Source organism: Oncorhynchus keta, chromosome 7 (assembly GCF_023373465.1).
Source record: "Oncorhynchus keta strain PuntledgeMale-10-30-2019 chromosome 7, Oket_V2, whole genome shotgun sequence".
Classification (NCBI taxonomy): domain Eukaryota; kingdom Metazoa; phylum Chordata; class Actinopteri; order Salmoniformes; family Salmonidae; genus Oncorhynchus; species Oncorhynchus keta.
This window is the reverse complement of record NC_068427.1, coordinates 14,095,501-14,115,535: the sequence shown is the minus strand read 5'-3', so window position 1 is coordinate 14,115,535 and position 20,035 is coordinate 14,095,501. Positions and strand designations below refer to the sequence as shown.

The 20,035-nt window shown below is 41.3% G+C and overlaps 1 long non-coding RNA gene across 1 annotated transcript; it reads left to right on the top strand.

The window, feature by feature from the left end:
• The first annotated feature begins 660 nt into the window (after positions 1-660).
• Positions 661-4,582, top strand: LOC118386482 (uncharacterized). Its single transcript, XR_004826224.1, has 2 exons — positions 661-759; positions 3,929-4,582. It is a non-coding gene; the product is annotated as an uncharacterized LOC118386482 (long non-coding RNA).
• The last annotated feature ends 15,453 nt before the right edge of the window (positions 4,583-20,035 follow it).

Genomic DNA, 20,035 nt, shown 5'->3' with positions numbered 1-20,035 from the left:
GCTGTGGAGAAGTATACCTAATTAACTTATAGAGACGTGCTGTATTGAAAAGCCATAGCATGTGTGGAGGGGAGTTGACAGAGCTGCAGATATGTTAGGGAGTGTGTTTATGAAGGGAAGATTCCTGCTGTAAGACATACCTATTCCCAACGGTGCTGTATCACCTGTCAGGGATGATCACAATGCCCCAGAGAACGCCACTGTGCATTGAAACTGTCATCACACAATTACTCTCACCATTACTGCCCTACAGCTCCATGCAACGGCGGTGACACGCTTTACAATTCAGATTGTATTCTCAGTCATTGGCACTTAAATGCTGCACTCCGTTTCATGGAAAGATAAAGATCTCTGTAATCTGCTGGAGCTCAACCAGCTCCTGAAAGCTTGTCAGGCTGCATTTTGTTGTTGGCTTGAAGTTGTCAAACCTTGAAACATCACCTTTTGTTGGCCCTGTGTACATGTTTGTTTTTTGAGTGTGCTATTGTGTTGCTTTCTGATGTGGTTGTACAGCCAGGACAGGAGTAAGCCCTATGCTACTGTGTCTGTGACCACTTATCTATTTCATTCATTCTGAGGAACACGATGTGTGCAGTACAGTAACCATAGTGAGGTACACCGTAAATCACAACACAAGGTGTCAGTGCACTTTCCTGAATTGGTGTCAGTGCACTGGAAGTTGCTGGATGAGGTCTTGCTTGGTTATATTCAGTCGCTCACTTGGTGAAGTTTTTGGTATCTTTTGGTCGAGGTTACCAGGTGAGGCTGATTCACTTGGTGAAGTTTTTGGTATCTTTTGGTCGAGGTTACCAGGAGAGGCTGATTCACTTGGTTAAGACAGCAACTCTCGCACAAGCTTCAGTATTTCTTTATAGTCCTCTTTGTCGTCAGTTTCCTGCAGATGCAAAAGTGCTCAGCGTCAATAGCAACCACTAAAAACAAACTGTGTGCACAGGTACGATAGCAGATTGAGTTTAACAAGCCAGATGGGTTGTAATCGTTTGATCAATCCAATGTTTGTGGGCTTTTATGCCTTTTATTATGGTTTGTTTTCTTTACGTGTAATTTCCTCTGGTGATTTGTCTGCCCCTGGGGAGGGCCAGAGAGTTAATCTGCCCGGCCATCGATGTCTCTGCCAGGGCTTGGACCGTGACCTGCCCCCCTGGGCTGGCTCTGGCTTTCTCTGACTGGACCTCCATGCTGCTGCAGTTTTAATGCCCACCGCGGAGAACAAACTCCAGCAGCATATGGCTAATGTCCCCTCTCTCTGAAGCAGCAAGTTGTTGTTTTTCTGTCACTTTTTTTGTTCGGGAGTTAGGCGCTCAGTCCCTGATGCAAATGTTGTGAGACACAGATTGGCTTGGAGCCCCAACTCCTGTGTTAGGAATTGAATGATGCAGAGTACTCAGATATCCCTTTATGACTATGGTCTTGTGTACGTTATGGGGACACTGCAGCAGAATCTGATGTGCCATTCAGATGTGCAGATCTCTCTGTGGGCTGATGATTCACAGACAGACAGACAGCCTCCCTCGATATGAGATATGGTCCCCCTTCATATTCACATATGAACCCTACAGGTGTCTAACTATACAGGAGAAGGCGGAGAGCAGAGTTTGACTTGAGTTGATCACTGAGAGGCAGAGACTGGCATGTCTCCTAGGCAGTGTTTGTTCCCGGCACCTGTACCAGCATGCGTCCTTCTGAAATCATAGCATAAGTGTTGTTCTCCTTACAGACGTGACAGGGTTAATACTTCACTCCTAGAACCCACAGGCTGGCTTTGTAACTCCTGCTTTATGCCAGTAATTGAGTCACTTTAACAGTGCTTTTGTTTCTTTTGTTAGGTATGTAAGGAGCTGGATAGATACTCAACACTCTCAATCAGAAAGAGCTAATCTAACTATATTGTTTGACAAGTGTGTTCCTTACAGCTTGGAGTGACTGATATGTAATCTAAAAACAATTATGCCAGTTCCTGAGAACAGTATGGGGCAGGTAAGAAGCCTTTCAGCTTTCTTAAGGTTAAATGTAATGGCCTCAATCGAGCCCTCTACAAGAGTTGAACTTCTTAGTTTGCGAATAAGGGTTGTGCCTGTTCAAAGTTGGTGAATTTCAAGCAAGTTGTTCACATTGGTTTGGAGTGGATGGAATCCATTAGTCACTGCAGTTCTGGAGACTGATGGCTACTGTGTGACCATTTCCTATATTTCCTCACCCGTCCTGTGGGGGAGCTTGTTGATATTCTAGGATCATTGATAATTTGTATCCATGGATCCAATCTGTGAGCAAGTGATCTGATCGGGGGGCTCTTGTTGACTCACTCGTGACAGATGTCATGTTGTTGTATCACCCACTCCGTAGTCTGCCATTACTTGACACCACTTCCTCTACCACCATCCAATCCACCATAATCTCCAGAATTTGAAGTTCATTCTAATTCCGCAGCACATCAGGTACCTAATCTTTAAAAATGGCAAGTCAAAGACCTCGAAGGTGCTTTGGCATTTCAGAACTACTGAAGTAAGACAGAAAAAAGTCAAGGTTGCGGAGGACTGCAGCCCATCCGAGCCGGCTCTTTTTAAACCCCTGTTGGGCTTTTACATTTTATCACTCCTGGTATTTGTTCTCAGTGGCTAATTAACAGTCTTCCTTGTGCCATTCAGTTTCTTTTTTGAAGACAAGTCTTACATTTGGTCAATCTACCTGAATTTACTACTACTCTATTTTTTCACACGGGACAATCAATACCAGGACTGAAGTAGCTAGGATTCAAATTCATGGTATCTTGCAATTTAATGGTTGAAAAGATGCAATTGGAAAGATCATAAATTGTGAAGGAGCTTATGCTTCATTGCCCTTGATTCAGTGCTTGCTGTTAGAACTTGATTTGCGAGTGTCTGCAAAGTGTGATTAACGAGGCGATCAATGTGCGCCGCGGCACACTACGGCACTCCTAATGCTCTTCATTAGAATAAATAAAATGAATTGACTGCAGCTCTATGAAAACTCTGTAATGGTTAAAAATCTAAGAACCGTCATCCTTCGCCTACGATTTAGCTCCTCTCGGCCTGAGTCCACCTTCATCACATTACTCTTGACAGCCCTGTCCCCAAACCTGCAGGGGCACCGGCAACATGCTCGGGGAGAGGGTAGTGGAAGTGGTGTCGACGGGGGTGAGAGGGGATTGTTTAGTTGACTGGTAATCATAAGTCAGGGGGCTTTTTGCTCTGCAAACGTTGGGGGTAAGGCAGTTTGTGGAGTATTAATGCATGAAATAGCATTTCAAGCTGATAAACGGTTTGCAGAGAGGTCTTTTTGCAGATTGCTCTTGTGGTGTTGATTTTTCATGGCCGAGTCCTATTCTCTATAATAACATTTACCAGAGGATTTATTCTACTTACTTGCCTCACGCTTTCTCCGGAAATAGGGTTTGAAGTAGTCCTGCTGACTCCTAGGATACAGGCTGTTGTTCAAGATGGAAACAACTCTCTTATGTTCAATTAGCAATAAGTCATTTGACGCAGAACTTTCTGTCGATTATTTTCATTTTTTCCGTTCGTAAAATGTCATTGACTAAGAGATCAAAAGGTTGTCAACAGTGCGTCGGTGTCCTACCGTCGATTTACTGAGAGAATTTTAATCATACACCCACAAATCCATATCTCTGCCTACTTGGTGATGATCCTGTAGGTCACGTCAAGACCAACCTCCATTTATTTGTGCATAAACAAATCCCATTTCTAAGTGCACGTCGTAAGAAGAGTAGCATGCTTAGGTGATGCATTGTTGATAGCCAATATGACAAGTTAAACCTGGCACTATCATGCAGCTTCCTCCAGTTGTTTAGCTAGTAATGGACCTTTTTAATAGATTTTGCTCATGTAATTTCCAGACCTCCACAATTGAAAGAGCTTTATAATTTCAGAGCAGCTGTATGAGGACCTGGGGTCTTCTCCTACAAAGACCTGGTACCGCGATGGGAGATGATGAGGTGCCTGAACTGTGAGAAGGACTGCATGATGGCCATGGTCCCTTTCTGCCTGTACAACACCTTTGCAGTGCTACTGTATGGGCAACTCACCTCCTCTCTCGCCTTGGCCAACCTTTATTAGCTCTGTGCCCATTAAACCTGACCTGAGCGCTCATTCTGCATGGAGACACTTAATTGCATGGTACCGTGGGTGCCAGTCCTCCATGGGGTAACTAATAAGCGCTGGTTCCTGAGGAGACTATGCATGAACTGCATATGAACTGTAAAACTTTCCCTCTTTTTCACTCCTCTCAGTTCCGCTCATTATTTTAATCACCTCAGAAATGATGCTCTCTGAATTAAACCCACGTCTGAAAATGTGTGTGTCTTGTGTAACTTTACAAATAAGAATGAAATATGAAAGCGTTCCTTCTTCATAAATTATTCCAATAAGTGTAATGTTAAATGGTTTACAAATAATCAGTAATTACTTCATTTCAGTTTTCGGGAAATGTATGAATCTGGATGTGCAATCAAACTGGGGAATTATTTTTAAAACATGTATAGTTTTAAAAGAATAACAAGACTAAAGATGTATTTCCAGTGTAATTGTTTTTTGTACTTGTGTTTATTGTTTAAAGTTAGACATCCAAGGTAAAATGCTGTGCCTCATGACATATATTTAGCAGATGGCCATGTTACTTGAAAATATAAGGTGTTTCATACTGCTTTAGATTCTGAGTAGGTGTTCTTAGAGCGTTAACCATGTAGTGGTCACCCGCTCCCCTGCATACAGCATGTCTATAAAGCTGTGATTATCCCGAAAAGGCAATAGCTTGCTGGGGACGTAGTAGACCTCTGTTGAACACTTAGTGGTGAGTCTGTGTGTGGTAGTCGTCTCTCAAGGAGACAATATGTCAGCCCACAAGAGGAGGTGTTTATTTTGTCATGTTTCTTCTGTGGATTTCTCAGCACATTCAGGTCAGACCCCAGACATGGTGGACTCACAGATATTCCATGAGACAATATTGGATACCCTAATTTAATTATGGTAGCATCCATCTTAAATATGTTTTTTTTTATTGTGATGATTTCCCTCGGTATTTCCTTTCAAATCCAGGACAATGTGTACAATTATTGGTTTGTTTTTCCAACATCATTCAGAATGTAGTTTCTTTTTTAAATGTGCCCATTTCTGAATGGTTAACTGTAACTGGACACAGTCAAATGACCAGGTCAACATTTCAAACAAGCACTTCACGTTTATTTAGCAAATTGCCTAGAATGATAAACCGATGGTGGTTATGGAAGATACAACAATCAATGCATCATGTGCAGATTAGTGTATATTATAAATGCAGGATGAACAGACCCTTTCCAAAGGGGATTTCGGTTTTTGCTGATGTTACTCAACCCATCGTGGTCATTTATGTTAATTAAGGCAATTTAGTTACATTAATAATTTAGGGCTCTACATTAATAATTTAGGGCTCTATTTTAACAAACCTATCGCAATGGTAGATCTATTTGCTGGCTGTAGTGCTATAGGTCAGAAATAGTTTATCTATTTTCATAGCCGAAATTATGAGCGCAATACTGTAGCTGGCGGTGGCGTAAAAAGGCTTTGTTTTGATGAATTAACAAGTTGTAGGTGTGAGGAAGGCTTGGCCACTCACTGGACAATCAAGGCTTTCCATGGATTAATACGGCATGCGTTTGTCTCAAGTTCTGTAGGTTATTGACAGTCTTTGCGTTGTCATCAACTCCAATGCGGCTGGAGGCACGAAATATTCTAGTCCTAGTCCATTGTGGATTGATACTACAGTTTATTAAATAGCATAGGCTACAGTAACGAGTGATAGCAAGATAACAAAAAAAACATCTAGTGTATGCTCAATACACTGTGTGTACAAAACATGAAGGAACACCAATATCGAGTTGCACCCCCTTTTGTTCTCAGAACAGCATCAATTCGTCGGGGCATGGACTCTACAAGGTGTCAAAAGCGTTCCACAGGGATGCTGACCCACGGTGACTCCAAAGCTTCCCACAGTTGTGTCAAGTTGGCTGGATGTCCATTGGGTGGTAGACCATTCTTGATACACACAGGAAACTGTTGAGCGTGAAAAACCCAACAGCGATGCAGTTCTTGACACACTCAAACTGGCGCCCCCTGGCACCCACTACTATACCCTGTTCAAAGGCACTTCCATCTTTTGTCTTGCCCATTTACCCACTGAATAGCACACAAACACAATCCATGTCTCAATTGTCTCAAGGCTTAAAAATCCTTCTTTAACCTGTCTCCTCCCATTCATCTACACTAATTGAAGTGGATTTAAGAGGTGAGATCAATAAGAGAGCATAGCTTTCACCTGGATTCCCCTTGTCACTATTCCCCATGACTATGTCATGGAAAAAGCAGTTGTTCCTAATGTTTTGTACACTCAGTATATGTTTGGAGTGTTGACAGTCAACATTGTTGTAAGGCCGGCTAAGGCTAGAGATGGCAGGCAATGGAAATAAGGATGAATGAATTTCGGTCCAGACGAATGGAAAAAAGAAACAAACTTGTGGGACTTTTGATAATAACCCACCCTATCTGGTGGGAAAAGGATGGAAAAAGCAATGGGCAAGGTCAAATTAGGGAGGGTCACGAGAAGTGGGTTAGTTCTGATTTCTTGTGTTTCTGAGGATCAGAAAAAAAATGTGTGTTGGATATCAAACAAGTTGATGGGATATGATGTATCGTGCTTTGAGCTACGGAGCAGGGCACCTGTCAAATGACTCATTTCTGGAGTATCGGAGGATGTTGACGTTGCTTTACTGAAGAAAATTCCAGGAGTGGTCAGTGCATGTGGAATGAATCGTATGGTTAATGGCAGGAAGACTTTGTCTGTTAAAGTGTTTTTTGATATGGAGTCTCTCCCTACTCGAGTGCTGCTGGGAAATGTGTCCTATCCTGTTTGAGCTTTGTAAATAGGCATTTACAATGTTCTTTCTGTCAAATTTTTGGACATTTAAGTAGTGTCTGCAGACAGGGCAGAAGCCGAGATGTGGGATGTATGGAAAAGACCACTATGAAGGAGATTTTAAAGGTCTAGCAGAAGAGAATGGACAAGGAGCAAAATGTTGCAACTGTGGTGGTGAGCATGAAGCGCAGTCCTTGGAGTGCCCGAGTAGGGTGAATGAGACTGAGGTTGCTAAAATCAGGGAAGTTTGAGCGAGTCCCATATGCGGAGGTTGTCAAAGGGTGGAAAGAGTGAGTATCTTCAGAGGTCCAGTGGTAATGAAGAATGGTGTGCCTACATCGGAGCCTTCACCACAGCCTGATAATCAACGGCAGGACCCCAAAATCCTGCGAAGAAGAAAGTGTGAAGAAAGTGGACTTTGTGTAATTTATAGCAATGGTATAAGTTGAAAGTTGAAAGGAAGTCAAGAAAATCGATATTGTTTATGCAGCTGAACTTTTTCTGGGATTAAAAGATTTTACACCAGAGCCTGAGTAGGGTATTTTTATTTACTTGTTTTTCTTTAGTATTGAGCTCGGTAGGAGAATTTTGAAATGTGGAGCTGTGATTGACCACACACCCCAGCAGTGTAAGTGGGTCATGAACCTTAAACACGTGTTTGCGGACCGCCATTATATCATAGAAGAAGAAGACCATTGTTGTAATTGGCTTCAACTAGTATAGGCCTTTGCGCATCACACTTCTCCTCAGTTAAAAAAATACTAGTCTCCTGTAAATTGTATTGTATGTGTGCATGTTCTCAATAAGCAAGATATAGCCTAGGCCTACTGTCGTTATGGTGTTTTTAACAACTGAATGTGGAATATGTTTGGAGGAACGCATGTTTGGTAACCGGACAAAGGGTGATCTTTGGAAATGAAGATGCATACAAGCCAAATGGAGTATGCACTGCAGGTAGGCCTATGTGATTTGTGAATAATGCAACACCATGAAGGCTAAAGCCACACGAGTAGACCATTTAGAAACCTATGGATCGGCTACTTGGCTACTGTATAGCCAGGATAAGAAAGACAATAGACGCATTGCAGTTGAACCAGCATTCGTTATAGTAGGGTAAGGCTAGCCCACTAAGGGCTTGTTTTCTTTAAATAAAATGAAATGGACAGCAAGCAATTGTTACAGGAAAATAACTGACATGTTCCTAAATACGAGTGTCACCGGATTCTCATCTCGAATTCCATGATGGGCATATAGATGGATGGGTTTTTACGCACATCCAAAATAATAACAGCTGGCTAAAAATAATGCACAATAGCCTACATACACTGGGTCTAATATGTTATGTTTCGTATTGTACCAATTTGTTGTGGCTAACGCTAATGTTAGCTAGTTGGCTAACATGATGGAGGGGTTAGGTTAAGGTTAGGAATTAGGCTAAATGGTAAAGGTTAGGGGAAGGGTTGGCTAACATTCTAAGTCAGGGATGGGAAACTTGCGGCCAATGGACAATAAAAAATAAAAAAATACAATTAATAAAATAAATTGGTTAGTCAAAAAAAAGAAAACAATAATAATAGATTGGCTAGCCTAGCGCCCAGCTATCTAAACTTGTAGTAAGCATGGTCAAATTATCGACTGGGGTGGGGCCCATTTGATCATCAGTTATGTTAAACATGTGCTTCCTTCCTACGGCAAAATGTGTAAAACTGCATGAAATTAGCTGTAAAACTGCACATTATTCTCTCCGTGCCATGGCAAAATGAGTACATTTGCAGGAAATGAACTTTAAAATGTTCAGTTTGTTGCCACGAGAGGTACGTCAAAAATGTTTTGCTCATAACATTTCATACAAATTGTAATTTGTAACATATCATACGAAATGGATGATGGACATCCACAAATGAATACACACCATAACAAACGTAACATATAATTTGAGTGTCCTGGATTTTCGTTTACTAGGTGAGTCCAGGGTACTATAAAGCCAGCTTCAGTTAAGGGAGGGGGGGTGAAGGGTTGAGAAGGAGAAGGGGGCTCTGATATAATCGCACCTCGCTTCAAAACTTTACCAAACACACCTCATCACAGTGAAGTGTGGGGAGCCAGGAGGGGGGCGCAGGTCAGTGGAGCTGTGAATAGGCCTCATCAGCGAGGGTGAGGGATCAGATCCTCATATTAGTTACACTGGAGTCACCCTCAGCGACCCAAGGAAAATAAGCCGCTAAATGCAATTATTTGCAATCAGCAAATGTGGGATTCATTATAAAAGATTTTGTACCCTGACATAATTTGCTATTGTTCGTGTAAAAAAGCCACACAAAAGAACAGTTTTAAGTGCCATTGTGCAGAGCAGGGCCTCTGTTTAAGACAAATCAAATGTCTGTGAAATGCTTGTGTTTCTAGCTCCAACAGTGCAGTAATATCTAACAATTCACAACAATACCCACACGTCTAAAAGTAAAATAATGTAATTAAGAAACATTGCAGCTTTGAAAGTGTGATTAAACTTTCAAATTGTGAGCTGGAATTTATTCTAATTATGCACTGACCCTTGCTGAGAGAGAAAATGGCAGGCTTCTTGTGCACCTTTTCTACTGGGCTGATTTGTTAATACGGGGTACCAGTCAAAAGTTTGGACAGACACACTCATTCAAGGGTTTTTCTTTATTTTGACTACTTTCTACATTGTAGAATAATAGTGAAGACATCACAACTATGAAATAACACACATGGAATCAAAAAAGTGTTAAACAAGTCAAAATATATTTGATATTCTTCATAAAGTCACCGTTTGTCTTGACAACTTTGCACACTCTTGGCATTCTCTCAACCAGTTTCACCTGGAATGCTTTTCCAACAGTCTTGAAGGAGTTCTTCACTCTTCGGTCCAACTCATCCCAAACCATCTCAATTAGGTTGAGGTCAGGTGATTGTGGAGGCCAGGTCATCTGATGCAGCACTCCATCACTCTCCTTCTTGGTCAAATAGCCCTTGCACAGCCTGGAGGTGTGTGTGCTCATTGTCCTGATGAAAAACAAATGATATTCCTACTAAGAGCAAACCAGATGGGATGGTGTATCGCTGCAGAATGCTGTGGTAGCCATGCTGGTTAAGTTTGCCTTGAATTCTAAATAAATCACAGACAGTGTCACCAGCAAAGCACCATCACACCTTCTTCTCCATGCTTGCACGGTGGGAACCACACATGCAGAGATCATCCGTTCACCTACTCTGCGTCTACACAAAGACATGGACTCATCAGACCAAAGGACATATTTTCACCGGTCTAATGTCCATTGCTCGTGTTTCTTGGCCCAAGCAAGTCTCTTCTTCTTATTGGCGTCCTTTAGTAGTGGTTTCTTTGCAGCAATTCGACCACAAAGGCCTGATTCACGTAGTCTCCTTTGAACAGTTGATGTTGCTGTTGATGTGTCTGTTACTTGAACTCTGTGAAGCATTTATTTGGGCTGCAATCTCTGAGGCTGTTAACTCCAATTAACTTATCCTCTGCAGCAGAGGTTACTCTGGGACTTCCTTTCCTGTGGTGGTCCTCATGAGAGCCAGTTTCATCATAGCGCTTGATGGTTTTTGCAACTGCACTTGAAGAATCTTTCAAAGTTCTTGAAATGTTCCACATTGACTGACCTTCATGTCTTAAAGTAATGATGGACTGTCGTTTCTCTTTGCTTATTTGAGCTTGCCATAATATGGACTTGGTCTTTTACCAAATAGTGCTATCTTCGTAGCACTTGTCACAAGACAACTGATTGGCTCAAACACATTAAGAAGGAAAGAAATTACACAAATTAGCTTTCAACACTAATTAGCTTTCACCTGAAATGCATTCCAGGTGATTACCTCATGAAGCTGGTTGAGAGAATGCCAAGAGTGCAAAGCTGTCATCGAGGCAAATGGTGGCTACTTTAAAGAATCTCAAATATAAAATATATTTTGGTTTGTTTAACACTTTGTTTGGTTACCACATGATTCCTTATGTGTTATGTCATAGTTTGTCTTCACAATTATTCTACAATGTAGAAAATAGTACAAATAAAGAAAAACCCTGGAATGAGTAGGTGTCTCCAGATTTTTGACAAATACCGTAAGCTTTTTAAATATTGTACTGTACAAGCTCCTGCATATTTCAATGTTTTGCATCTTATGGTTATATTGTAATCCTTTGATAGCTGTAGATTTGCATATTTCATCTTTGGCGCTGAGGATAACAACAGTGACCTACAAATTATCTATATATATTCTATATTGATATGTCTGGCAGGAAGAAGAACTCTGGGTAGGCTTCAAGCTGCCGCTGATACTCTTATTATGATGGGATATACTTTAGACTTCCAAGTATAACTCGGATTCTAAGCCAATTAGCCACCTGAGGTGTTTGTCTGTGCATCTGTGTTTGTCTTAGTTTCATTTGTTGACAGGAGATAATATATGGAGCCCAAACTCTTCAGCATGCTGCTATCTGTTTTGGTCTGGTTGTGCTATTTAGTAATGCCAAGGAAATATCAGTCTAATTAGCAATTCCCTCACGTTGCTATACGTTGTTTCGCTCTGCATATTTCTGCCTTCCAGATAGCGATGCAATTAGGCACAGCATTTTTTCCCCTCACTACTGAATTGCTTAAGTAGATGTAATTAGGGAGTACATGCAGTGATGAGGGGAACAGAGCTTAAAGAATATAGCCATACATTTCTATAATGTACAATCCCCACATTAGAAAATATACATGTTTTCATGAAATCTTTACTCCTGTAACAGTGTATTGTGTATGGTAGTTTTAATGCATAATGTTATGGACACCATGCTAATGTTGATTTGCAGAAGAAGTATCTATTTTTTAAATGGTCAACTGAGTTTTTCACCAGCTATGCGAAGGCTTGAGCGATTCTGAGTTAATGTGGGAGAACTCGGTTGTCTGTTGTCTACTTAAACTGTTGATTCCCATGGTTGAGTCAACCTCCCGGCTTGTCACAAAAGGCACCACAGCATATATGGTACACTATTTCTAAGTGGTTGGCTAAGCCCAAGATGAGTCATTTTGAGAGAGCATGGACCGCGTTGTTTTCTATTGTTTCATTAACATTGTGTTGTGACCTAATCTCGGCACCCTGAACCAAATCATCTACTCCATGTTAAGGCTGTCGCTAGAGACTAGTTGGGACCAAAACACACCACTTGTTGTATGAACTATTTTTGTGTTTTGTGTAAGTGGGAATACTCAATGAGAAAAAAAATGCACTCAGTTCGCAAAACACAGGTCTCCTCTCGCATCCCGTAGCACAGTGAACTCTGTGGCATGCAGCGAGAGTTTATGAACTTGTGTTGGCATGCGCGTGCATCTCTGTGAAACCTGGGAGCAGCAGGATGTGTTAGTTACCATCACCCATATAAGCTCAGTTACAATGGAAATAAATCATTAATGAGGGGGGAAATTAGTGTGATTAGCAGGCATTTTGGGTCCTTTGGTAAAGCTGAGGACTAATTCGGTGAAGGGCAGGAAGCTCTGTTATCTGTCAGCCCTGAACAGATTAGCATCTATTATGAATGAGGGACGAGCATCCCGGTGAAACCAAGTGTGTCCTAGTAGAGACAAACTTAAGAACTCCTGCAAACCTCACCTCCTACTAACTTCACCTCCCCACTTCCCTCCTCCCTCAACCAGCTCCACATACGCTGGTGTGTCCCGCAGGGTTACTGTGTGCAGGTAGGAGCGTGCAGCTACTGGTATTCCCAGCCCCTCTGTCCATCATTCTGACAGCTGTGGAAATACATTCTCCATGCAGTATTTAAAAGCATTCGCTGTGTTCAACAGCACTTTAAGCACAAAAGGAACCGATAATTCAAACTGCCCTTGGGGCAACTATGCAAGTGTCCTATTTAAGAGTTTTGCCGACGGATTCTCCAGCATTTAAAATATTAGAGAAGGTGTTGATGTTTGGTAGTTAGTTTTTATTCCACAGGATGTTGACAGATGTAAAGGTCTGGTATTTCTTCTAGGGGTAGTTTTTTTTTGGATCAAGTGTGTTTAGTTTTGGTGAGAAGTAGACAGGCAACTTTCTGAGCTGTGCGATGTCATATTTATTTTCTCTGATGAGAGCCCAACACAATGAGGGCCAATTAAAAGCCGGTGTCGTGGCAGTGGCGGGCGGCGTGTGTGAGGTGCTGGGGACAAGCGAGGGCCCCGGTGTCAGGAGGACACGGGTGGGCGGGATATGCCTGTCAGGAGTGCATTGGGAAAGATAACAATAAATGGCTAATAATGACACTTAATGAGCTTGATTAAGTTGATTTGTTACGGGGGAAAATGAAGTAGCAAAGGGTGGATGTAGGCGATGTAATGAGAGATTCATTTTAATAGATAGCAAATTCTGTAGGGCTTTGAAACACAATGGGACACAATGGGACTGGAGGGGAAATGAGTGTAAGGTACAAAGGGATGCTACATTAATTCTTACCAGACATATTTGAGATAATTACAAAAAAATGAAAATCATTTCTCATTTAACCGAGCGCACATTGACTGTGTTATGCTTTCAGGTGTTATTTTTCAACATATTGAATTTCATAGTATGTCCATGGGTTGATGATTTTTGAATGCACATATTTGTCTTGACAGAACAAGTGAAGGTTCCCATATGAATATATCATTCTGCTGTTATGGATGTGCTGATGACTGTCAGGTAATTATCTCACCCACACACAGTTGTGAAAGCTGTAGGATTCCTTTCATTCCACCTGATAATTGACTATGAGTGGGTGGGAAATGTTATATACAGTTCATATAAGCTCACTTTCCCTTACACAATACCGGTGGAAATTATTACAGACTCTACCAATTCCTGAATGACCCTGTAAACAAAATGCGATAGCATAAAAAGTTTTTCACCGCTGTTGAATATGCCTCTCCCAATTTTCATTTGAAAGCGACAGAAAGTCAGATGAAGGGAAGTTTAATTAAGTAAGAACCTGTTGAGGAAAATTTCCAATCATGGTTTTCAGAATGAGTGCATTCACCGTATTCATCTCCAGGCGATATCCTCTCTCTTTATCCAAGTGTGTGCTGGAGTTCTCTAGAGGGACCCCAGTTAATTGAATACATTCAAGGATAGCGCCGGGGGCTTTATTTATTTTCTACTTTTCTTAGACTTGTCTAAATGAGACCAACTGCTGCTGTTTGGTCCCTTCTAGAGTCTAAAGTGTCTCTACACTGGGATTGGTAGGTAGCAGTGGCTAGAGCACAGGCTCCGCGGAATCCAGTCTTATTTATTCATGTTAGACCCCCGAGAAATACTTATCTCAAGCGTTTGGCAATCACTCAAAGATACTAAGGCCATTGTCAAATGTCCCATAAAGCTGCTGTACGAATTGGCATGAGGTGTTGAAGCATCCATTAGGCCTTTTAATTTCTCTGTTTGACCCGCTCTACCTTGAAATTGCAAAGTAAGTGTGTGGAACTTCTGTCCCGAATACACGGAGGGGAATTGTTCTCCTCTTTCTCTTTTTATGTTGATCGATATTGTTGATAGTATTCCCCTCTCCAAGATAAGGGTGAGCACCATCCATCTCCGCTGACAGACAAACCTCAACAGAACGCAGACTCTGTCATCAGTATCATCTGCTGAGCCATTCTATCCCATTTGTGTCAACGTTTAACCCTTTTCAGTTTGGTAACACTTTCCCTGCTTAACTATAATGAATAGATAGAGCTATACTCACACGGTATATGTTGAGATGGGGATGTGTGAAACACCCAAACTCAGAGCAAGGCCCTTCTCCCCCAGAGGACACCAGACTAGACCCCATGACTTTGGTCATTAGTCATCATGCTACTCTCCAGCATCATCACATTCATCACAGGGACGCAGAAAACGTACTCGCAACGTGCATGTGCACATTAATAACGCCACAGACAATTCATCTTACAGAAGCAAAATTAATTTCCTTCCCATTGAGTAATTCTTCATTTTGTCACTAGTCTACAACCCCCCCTCCCCTTTTTTTGTGATTTTGCCCAATATTCTGTGCTCCTACCTCAGAAAATCATTATCCTTGAGGTATGACTTATAAGAGAATCAAACATTTTTTGCTACCAAGTAAGTAAACTTATAGGCATAAACTCAAGTCAAAGATTCCTTTTTGCTGTTGAAAGAGGTCTTTGAACATCAGTCGACCTGGCCGTAATTCCTCTCTGAATGTATAATTTGTGGATTGAGTCTCCTTTTAATAAAGAGACTAAAGCGAAGATTTAAAATGAACATAGTGATTAAGAGCAAATGTGCCTTGGAATTTATATAGCAGGACTGCAAGATGATTCATAAAGATTCATGCTTTAGACCCAAATTAAAATTTTGCACAAAATGTGCTTGATGAAGGCAGCCTTTAATCACCTTACTGACAGGAGTAACTGCTTTCATTTAACCTTGACTGAAGATCATGAATTCTACCACGTCTAATTGGACACATCATTTAACAGAATGAACAGAGCAAATTGTCCCCAATTCAAAAGGCTTTGATTGACAGACAGTGGCAGTAAGACCTGCTACAATTAAAGCTGGTCTGTATTCACTGGCCCCCGTCACCCACCTCCATAAGTGACGTGACTCTGTTTGATCATTGCTGTAGAGAAACTTTTTTTGAAACTCACCTTGTTTTGAAAAGGGAAGGTTGGGAGGAGAAACCCATTGGGTGCCAGCGATTCCTCCCACCTCTGGCCCAACAGCAGTTACCCTCCTTATTCCCGACAGGGACAGGACAAAAGACAACACCAGAAGTCTCACACCACTATGTGTATCTGCAGCTTAATTGAAACGTTTCGAAATCAGGAAAATGACAATGCCATCTTTCTGAGACATTGGGAAGTAATGACTGTCGTCTCATAGCCCTCTGCAGACAATTGCCTCGATGATGTGAAAACTGTGTTAAGTGGCATACAGTGAAATGTGATGCAGACACTTAATTGTTTTTTTTTTGTGCCTTTCTTGACTCTGGAGAGAACAAATGTAATCTGTGAGCCAGACATTTCCTCAGCGACGAAGCCTAACCAGCCAAAGCATGTTTGGTTAAGCAACCAAGCTCAAGGGTTAAATTTCAGATTTTGCAATTACAGGGTTCATTTTTTTATATAATGCATTATTTAAATGATCATAGCTTTGGGATGTTTCTGGAATCATGCTTCCAGGAAGTTATATTAGGGAGCTTAAACTGTCAATATGTGACTCCGTGACATAGGCTACTGGCTAATGGATGTATAACCATGTCAATGTAATTATTCATTTATTTAGACGTTTGTGTTGGAGAAAGCCCCTTGGTATGGTGCCAAACCCTATGTTGTTGCTGCAGCATGTGGTGCAAAACAAATGGATGTGTGACGGTGAATATCCCTTTACGAGGGCTTTTTGTTAAGAGCCCTGACGCTTGGTTAGAAAACCGCTTTGAAAGCGATGATTATTGAGTTTTCTAAATGTTAAAACACCGCTTCAGAATTGTCGTTTACACAGAGCCAAATGCAGTGGTGAAAAGTACTTCCGTAAAAATACTTTAAAGTACTACTTAAGTAGTTTTTTGGGGTATCTGTACTTTACTTTACTATTTATATTTGTGACAACATTTACTTTTACTCCACTACATTCCTAAAGAAAATAATGTACTTTTTTACTCCATTTTACTCCTTACGGTATCAAGAGAACATCCCTGGTCATCCTTACTGCCTCTGATCTGGCAGACTCACTAAACAAATACATTGTTTGTAAATTATGTCTGAGTGTTGAACTGTTCCCCTGGCTATCCGTAAATGAACAAAACAAGAGAATTGTGTCATCTGGTTTGCTTAATATAAGACATTTTAAATTACTTATACTTGTACTTTTGATACTTAACTACATTTAAAACCAAATACTTCTACTTCAAGTCGTATTTTACTAGGTGACTTTTACTTGAGTAATTTCCTTTTTTAAGGCATCTTTACTTTTACTCAAGTATGAAAATGGGATACTTTTTCCACCACTGGCCAAATGTGGGCGAATGTAATGGCTGAAAACCCTGCAATGTAATGGCTGAAAACCCTGCAATGTAATGGCTGAAAACCCTGCAATGTAATGGCTGAAAACCCTGCAATGTAATGGCTGAAAACCCTGCAATGTAATGGCTGAAAACCCTGCAATGTCATGGCTGAAAACCCTGCAATGTAATGGCTGAAAACCCTGCAATGTAATGGCTGAAAACCCTGCAATGTAATGGCTGAAAACCCTGCAATGTAATGGCTGAAAACCCTGCAATGTAATGGCTGAAAACCCTGCAATGTAATGGCTGAAAACCCTGCAATGTCATGGCTGAAAACCCTGCAATGTAATGGCTGAAAACCCTGCAATGTAATGGCTGAAAACCCTGCAATGTAATGGCTGAAAACCCTGCAATGTCATGGCTGAAATCCCTGCAATGTCATGGCTGAAATCCCTGCAATGTCATGGCTGAAAACCCTGCAATGTCATGGCTGAAAACCCTGCAATGTCATGGCTGAAAACCCTGCAATGTCATGGCTGAAAACCCTGCAATGTCATGGCTGAAAACCCTGCAATGTCATGGCTGAAAACCCTGCAATGTAATGGCTGAAAACCCTGCAATGTAATGGCTGAAATCCCTGCAATGTAATGGCTGAAAACCCTGCAAACGGAGGAGAGTTTTCGAGAGCTTGGTTACAACGTGGTTATATGGTCACCAAATCTCTCACGCTGGTTCATGGGAACAATCCTTGAATGTGTACTGTGGGATGATGACACAGGAGGTTTGTTAGGCCAGCTGGGTCAGAACAATACTGACATGTAGGACCAAATGAAAGACATGTTCAAGGAAATTCACACTGAGGGAACCAAATCATATCCAGTCGAGTGTTTGTTCATTCTGTTTCGCAACGGTAATATAAACCATCTGTGCTGCTTTTAAATGGTGAGAACAATCTTTAGATTATAGAGTGGTCTCTGGTGCTAATTGTCTTAAGAGCTCTTTTATTTCTCTCCCATGAATTCTACTTTAGAGTGGCTACCTCAAACGTTTTCACTGTTTACTTTGTCAACTGATCGTGGCAACATTGCTTGAAAGTCGGCTAACAACCATGACAGAAACATTATTTCCGGGCGTGCGGTCAAACACATGTCACATGACGTTCTTGGCGGACGGCAGTTCTAGAGCTAATTTGAAAAGCAGAAACTTTGGAAGTGCATAAGTGCTCCAACCTTACGCCCGACACAGCCAATACTCTCTATTTGCTCATCTTACCACCCCCACTCCACCCCACTATTCTCTCCAGTGTCATGTTCTTCAGGGAAAAAGGCATCCGTTCTCCTGTATTATACCATATTCCAGGTCAAGTATCAGATCCAGGACTCAAAAGACTTGCACGTCCAGCTGTTGTGCTTTGCTGGTCAATCTAAAAGTCACTCTCTAACACCCTCTCTCCTCTCTTCTCCCCTGTGAACCAGTATAGTCAACCGCCATGGGTTAATAGAGAGAGTGGATATGACAGGGCAGAGAAGCGTGCACAGGTGCTTTCGTGACTGATTTATACTGTTGGGTTTAAGACTATGATATTAAACAAACGGTCCATTGAAAAGGAGGGGATGCATTGAGAATGGTTGAAATCCTTGCCCAGGGAAAAGGGACAGCTGGATGTCAAATAGATGTTGAGTAAACCAAAGAGAACTCATAAGAAACGTGACTTTGTTTTGTCTTTTCAGCTCCGTGCATCCACAACCTTGAATGATTGATGGTTCATATGTGATTCATTCATTTATGGTCTGCTTTTCTTCAGGCAAGACAAGATCCAGCTAGCACATGATGTCCTGAGAACCATATGTTTCTTAGCTCTTGGTGAGAGAGTGGTTGTCCTATGGTTATTTGTCATGCAACCTTCCCACAACTTTCTGGGAATGGTGCAGGATCGCTCCTTGGCTTTGGAACTTTGTTTATTTTCTTGGAATTTCATTACTTTAACAGAACGTTTCCTAAAAGTTCAAACGCGGCTACATTTCACTTCAATTTTTGGATCCTGAGAACGTGCTCCAACTGGTTTGACATTGGGAGTGTTCTCAAATCGTTCAGAAAGCGTTAAGAAACAAGGTTCTTCTGTGGGAATTTCAGTACTGAAAACGTTTCCTACGGGTTTCCTCGTGGTTGTATTTTAAAGTCAGGTTCTCAAATGGTTCCGACCACAATAAGGAAACTTTCTTTTAAAAAAACACCGCTTTAGAATGTTATTTAAAAAACATACACATTCTGTTCTCAGCATCAACAAAATGCACTCTGTCCTCTTTATCTTGTTAAGTATGTTCAAGTGTGATCTTGTGCTTGTTTCCTTTGCGATGGGGTCTGTTTAAATAGACTAAAAGGAACAGCTTTGTATGTGTAAAAAAAAACATGGCACGTTGGCTGCATCCTGGTGGCAAAAAGGACTAATTCAATGGGTAGAGAACAAAATATTATAGGTTCAACTCTCACTAATGCCGCGTCACAATAAAACAATGTTTTTTTTTTGCATGAATAACCCATAATAAGCTAGCAGTGTTATTAAAGGTCTTGAGACATTCAGTGAAAGTTTAAAGAAAGTTATTCAAAAACCTCCAAGTAGCCTCCAAAATAACCTAGAGGCATCATGTCATTTCTACAGTTTAATAGAAAATGGTTCCTTTGACGAGCTAGAGTAAATAAGGCTTTGTTTTTTCGGACATGTTTTCCGAACGCGAAGACATGGATGAATTGTAGTGCAAGCAAGGCAGAAATACAAAATGCCTCTGAGGTTCTGTATTTTACACGTGTTTGTGTTTCGATTGGACTGTGAGCTGGATTTATTCTGCATCGTGGAAGAGCCACGTTAAAGCAGGGTTGAAATGGAAAGGAAATGTTCCCGTGTTTGCGGAGACTGCGTTCAGGGTAAAAGCTACATATGTCAACTCAATTGGAAATGACCTTTACATTTTAACGCGGATCCTCCGCATTACTTCTGCAATACGGATTGAATCCACGCTTAGAGGGGATTTCCAAATAACATGATCATTCGGATACATTTACATTTACATTTAAGTC